The sequence below is a fragment of the Lolium perenne genome, chromosome 5 (genome assembly GCF_019359855.2).
Source record: "Lolium perenne isolate Kyuss_39 chromosome 5, Kyuss_2.0, whole genome shotgun sequence".
NCBI lineage: Eukaryota > Viridiplantae > Streptophyta > Magnoliopsida > Poales > Poaceae > Lolium > Lolium perenne.
In genome coordinates this window covers 257,068,157-257,074,194 of record NC_067248.2, presented here as the reverse complement: position 1 = coordinate 257,074,194, position 6,038 = coordinate 257,068,157, and the positions used below count along the sequence as shown (strand labels likewise).

Below are 6,038 nucleotides of genomic sequence, written 5' to 3'. Positions count from 1 at the left end.
CGTGTTCCAATAGATCCAGCACCAGGCCAGACTCCAGACTTGAACCATCCATCCAACCTCTACCAGCGTGGGCGATTTTTTTTAAATAATACGATTTAATTATTTAATTGCATGACTATCACACGTTTTCAAAAAATTACAAAACTGTGACTCGGTCGGACTGCCGCAGGCCGATCGGACAGGAGCACACCGACTGGGTGTCGGCCGGTGCGGCACATCAAATCACCTGACTCGTTGGTCAGTAGCTGACCAACTGGACAACTACAGACCAATTGGCCTCCTACAACCCAATCGGCTTCTTAGAGTTAGCAGGGATGTAGCTAAAGGTACTCATACATAGTTCGTACATAATGTCTGATACATAGATGATTCATACATAAATGTCAGAATATCTGAGACTATGGACGACGTCTGGGGTTTCGTGGGGGCGGCGTAGCACGGGGTGTCCAACCGAACATGTCCGGGGGCCTGGTGATGCGAGCAGGGATTCAGGACCCGGGCCTTGGGGTCGTACTGCGTATCCTGTGTGGGCTCTGGTGGAGGAGTCTGCATACCGACAAAATGTGCCTCTACCTAGGCCCAGCGGCCCGACGCATAGTAACCGGACCGTTCGTGGAAACGCAATCGTAACGCATATTTGCGCCTCGGATGCGTCTTTGCGGATGCTGCGCGATCACACCGCGTGACCACTCTCTTTTCCCACGGGCCTGCAGAGGAGCGTTGAGATCTAGCGCAGGCGGCGGTACTCCGCGACGATCCCGCCTTCGCCGTGGACTCCAATCAATGGCACACCTGAGGACACCCCGGCGTAAACGGACGCGGGGTCGATTTCGATCATTTAGGGCATCCCCAGGGCCGCGGCCTCGACCGCCTCGCCGGCCACCAGGACCGGCCATGGACTTCTTCGCGGGCTTGGCTGCGTCGCAGGAACACCTAGGCGGCGCTACGGTCGAGCTTTGTGGCCGCTAGGGTTTCTTTGGAGGAGTGGGTGAGGAAGAAGAACGCGCGCCCCTTTATATAGGCCGGCGGCATGCGGTGGCCGTGGGACGCGTGGCGTCGCCATTAACGTGGTTGGCGGAGGTGGGCGGCCGCTCGGCAGCCGAGGCATCGTCGCCATTAACGTGGCGCAGAGTGCCGAAGCGACGCAGCGGCGCAGTCGCTGGCGCGTTCTTCTTCCTCACCCACTCCTCCAAAGAAACCCTAGCGGCCACAAAGCTCGACCGTAGCGCCGCCTAGGTGTTCCTGCGACGCAGCCAAGCCCGCGAAGAAGTCCATGGCCGGTCCTGGTGGCCGGCGAGGCGGTCGAGGCCGCGGCCCTGGGGATGCCCTAAATGATCAAAATCGACCCCGCGTCCGTTTACGCCGGGGTGTCCTCAGGTGTGCCATTGATTGGAGTCCACGGCGAAGGCGGGATCGTCGCGGAGTACCGCCGCCTGCGCTAGATCTCAACGCTCCTCTGCAGCCCGTGGGAAAAGAGAGTGGTCACGCGGTGTGATCGCGCAGATCCGCAAAGACGCATCCGAGGCGCAAATATGCGTTACGATTGCGTTTCCACGAACGGTCCTAAGCATTATGCGCTTGACCGCCGGGCCTAGGTAGAGGCACATTTTGCTCGCATGCACTCCTCCACCGTAGCCCACACAGAGACACGATTTACCCCGAGTCCAGTTCCTGGATCCCTGCTCGCATAACCAGGGCTCCGGACAGGTTCGGTTGGACACCCCATGCTACGCCGCCCCCACGAAACCCCAGACGCCGTCCATAATCTCAGATATTTATGTATCTATGTATCAGATATTTATGTATGCATTATGTATCAGACTTTATGTATGAACTATGTATCAGTACTCTCCTAACCCTAAGCGTGTCGTGCGAATGAAGAAAATAAATCCATACAATTAATAGCCAATTGGTTTGTAGCAGTCCAGTTGGTCTCTAGCAGTCCAGTTGGTCAGCTATCGACCAACGAGGCTGACATTCTGCTCCACCACAGCAGCCGACACCCAGTCGGTTTGCTGCTGTCCGATCGGCCTGCTACAGGCCGACCGAGTCACACTTTTGGAAATTTTTGAAAACGCGCGCTATTCCTGCACTTAAATAATTAATTCGTATTATTTAAAAAAAATTCGCTACCAGCGTGCCTCTTCCAGGCGACTACAGTACAGTTGCACGGAGCAGGCCCCAGGATACCATGAACAATTAGCATGTCATTAGTGTTTGAAAATACATATGGATAATCTGTATTGTTTTTGCATCTTCAACAAAAGTCGATCCAAAGAGAAAAAGCAAGATATTTGGTCATCTCTAGCGGGCATATAAAGCGCAGGACAACTGAAGCTACCGTGAAGCAGATCCCGGCGAGAGAAAGAAAACAGACAGAGTGTATTCGCAGGATAACCAGCTCGGACAGCTCACCAAGCGCCGGCCGCAAGGACACGCGGACTCCATCGAGGGAGGAGAAGGCTTGCACTGCAAGAGCCTGCTCGATCTGCCGTTGAGGCTGCCATGTAGAATCCCATCCTCTCCTTCTCGCACGCGTCGACTCCTGCCACCTCATCTTCGTCTCCTCGCACGAGTGACGAGTCGAATCCTCCCACCTCGTCTTTGCCCCCCCTGCCGCCGGGCGCCGGCGCCGTGGACCCTGCCACCAGATCTACCGGGAGAGGCGGCCGTGAGAGGAGGAGGACGAACGGGCAAGAGGCTGCAGGGGAGGAGGTGGCCATGCGGGAGGATTCGTACCTGCATCTGTAGGAGGAAAGGGCGGGGCTGCACCTCGATCTGGCCAGGGCGTGCGGTGGAGACGAGGAGCTTTGTGGGAGGAAAAGGAATACGAAGGAGAGGAGGCAAAGAGGAAAGAAAAACGAATCGGCATCATGGCATAAGGAATACGAAGGAGAGGAGGCAAAGAGGAAAGAAAAACGAATCGGCATCATGGCATTTTGAGTATTATGTGATTTGGTGGGAGGGTAAAACCGTCCAAAAAATGTTGGACGAAAATTTTGGCAGAAACCTTAGCTCCTTTATTATTAGGTAGGTACTAGTTGAATGCCCGTGCGTTGCTACGGTTACTCAAATTTATTACTCAGCATGCATATAAGCAAAATAATGAACAAGATAATCTCTCCTTATAAGAATTATTTTCTGTTAAAATTTAAAGTTTTACATTCTATACAAAAAGTATCCATATTAGACACACACTTTAAAAACATCAAATTTCTCCTTATTAGAAATGTTTTCCATTTTCCGTCAAAATCTATGAGTCTGTATTGTATACACAATCTACTCGATGTTTAGTTTAAAACAACACTTCAGTTCACCCAAGTATACACGCACTCCCGCTTTCATTATTTACGCACCCAAGTAAACATGTAATTTAAGAAATTGTTTTGACCATTATTTTGGTTAACAAAATATAAATTTTATGTCTACAAAATTTATATCTTCAAAATATAAAATATATGTCATAAAAATTATATCATTGAAAAGCTTTTCCGCATACGAATCTAAAGATATAAATTTTGTAGACATAAAATTTATATTTTTAACCAAATCAATGGTCAAAGTTTATCTTAAACTGCGTACGTGCCTGTTAAACCGAGACAGAGGAAGTACTCGCCTTCTTCTCAGCCCGAGATCTGCCGCTTTCATTCACTTGCCGTCTCCTCGACCTCACAATTACCATCTCATGACATCTTAAGTTCTCAACAATTTCCCTCATCACACAACTCTTCGGGCCCATGTTGACTGACCATGAGATACAACTGTTTCACACGGTTTTTACATATATGAGTATTCTCTTTCTTACCAAAATAAACATGTAGCGTATTCCAGAAGAAAAACACCTTCTTTGAAACCAGCATATCCACACAAAATGTGTTCACTGATTCAACAAAGGTTTGACAAAAGAATACTTCAAAAATATACACGGTTGAATCCCATGTCTCCTACAATACTAAATACTATATCTCCTTGCGACCATGGAAAAAATATCAGCGGTATGAAAAAATTAAGTTAGCTAGTTGAAGTAGGAAACAAAACGAATAGTTGAAGATAATTTCGATTCAAGAGCCAAAAGAAAACTCCAGAGCGGCCTAGTTCGATTTAGAAAAAGGGTACATAGATGAATGAATTGTATTTGTAGTCTCTACATGCTTTCATACTCCTAGAGAGAACTTCTACTGAATGTACCGCCTACTTTGTTGTGGACTTAAATCTCATCCATCTTTTTTTTGAACAGGGGAAGGTCCGGACCTAGAAGCTTTCATTGAGCTGTTGGGAAACAATTACATGAAGGGCACAACCAAAAAAGGAAATTACAAACAAGTCCAAACTTTTTGCACTAAGGACCCTAAAAGTTGCTAGAGAAATGCCATCGGGTCTAGCTCCAAATCCACCACTTCGCCGCACCACCACCCAGTAAGGAACCTCGCCGCCGGGGACATAACCATTTGAGGCGAAGCTCCAGGGGCCAAATGCGCTGGAGCAAGAGGGCCTCCAACATGGCATGAAAGCCTGGAGGTTGTTGAACGCCTTCAATCGCCGGCCAGAAGAAACCGAGGCCGACAAAGAGGGTGGGAGCGGTCGCCCGACGGCCATGTTTAGCGGCTGCCGATGAGGAGCAGCCATGGATGAAGTCCAGGAGCAGCTTCCGGGCTCCCCAGCGGCATGCCTAGCCGCCCTCCAGACTCCAGTAGAGGGAGGAAGCCCATCTTCTTCCTCGTCACCATGACAAGCGGAGAAGATAGAAATCCCACTCCCACCTTGAGCGGCAGCATCCTAAAATGATAAAGGCCCTTTATTTATGGAGGATCCTGCCATCTGCCTCCTCAACGCCTCCGCCTCCGACCGCCGGAGCACCGCACCGCATTGAGGAAGAAGAGGACCAGCTGACTCCAGATCTTGGCCAGGAATATCTGGACTCCACCTCCCGGCATGTCGCCAATCCCTGGCATAAAGCCGACTACTACCAGCATACAGCCTACAGCTACACCTAATATATACACTACAAGGGCCGGTGCCACACCTCAGCTCACCTCGACCAGCATCGCCGGCGAGGATGGCCTCGGTTTGGCCCAGCTCACACGGAGCTCTTCTCATGTACTGTAGCGAGGAGAGAGAGGGAATGAGCGCTCTAGGATCTCATCCATCTTGGAGTCCATTTATGAAAGAATGAACACAACATTAGCTAAGTTGGAATCAATACGGATAACATTTCTCAATTGGCCCTACATAAGAAATCAAATGGGTTTTGACAATGAAAGTCACTAAAAGCTGAATCAGTTCATTTGTGATATATAAGTACATCGGCAAGCTAGTGCATGCTTCAGACAGGAAAAAAATGTTCCATCTTTTTTCTGAAATTAGAAAGCTTTCACAAGGGTATATTGAGCTACTCAAAATATCCACTTGGCATGAAGAAAAATAAAACAATGAGCCAAAATAATCCATCAAATATCAAGCTAATGAGAAAAGAGAACTGAAGCAACAATGGCATGGTTTGGATATAGCAATTTGTACTTGTTCTGTATAATTAGCCAATTAGAATAGAGTTATTGAAATAATATTACATGCATGGATCCTACAGAATCAGAGATCAATCAGGCATTTATGCAACATCAGATACACCTTTTCGATGGCAAACAACAATGAATTATCCAAACGCCGTCGTAACAAGTAAATAATCTACATAAGTACGGCTTGGTCAATGTGGTCTAAACATGCAAACAAGAGAAAAATAACCAATACTACAATAGATATCGACTTGAAGGCCATTGGCTCGTTGATAACTCAATATGCAATAAATAGAGTGCATCACATGATCATGGTCAGGAGGAAGAGATTTTCACTATCTCTTTGTGTAATCAACAAAAACATATAATCAGAGGTAGAAGTTGAAAATGGCAAGATACCGAAGCTGCTAAGGTTGAGTTAATTTATGCACTTAGTTAAGTAGGAGAAGCGTATGAGACCAGTTTACGGAAAAGCATCATGCGTTGATCTCTTGCAGTTGGAATTGCCCGTTACATAGTTGTGACAGA

General features: G+C 48.0%; 1 long non-coding RNA gene across 1 annotated transcript; it reads right to left on the bottom strand.

Moving 5' to 3' along the window:
* Positions 1-2,210: 2,210 nt before the first annotated feature.
* LOC127298381 (uncharacterized) lies at positions 2,211-2,878 on the bottom strand. Its single transcript, XR_007849723.2, has 2 exons — positions 2,740-2,878; positions 2,211-2,653 (listed from the first exon to the last, which is right to left on the bottom strand). It is a non-coding gene; the product is annotated as an uncharacterized lncRNA (long non-coding RNA).
* Positions 2,879-6,038: the final 3,160 nt, after the last annotated feature.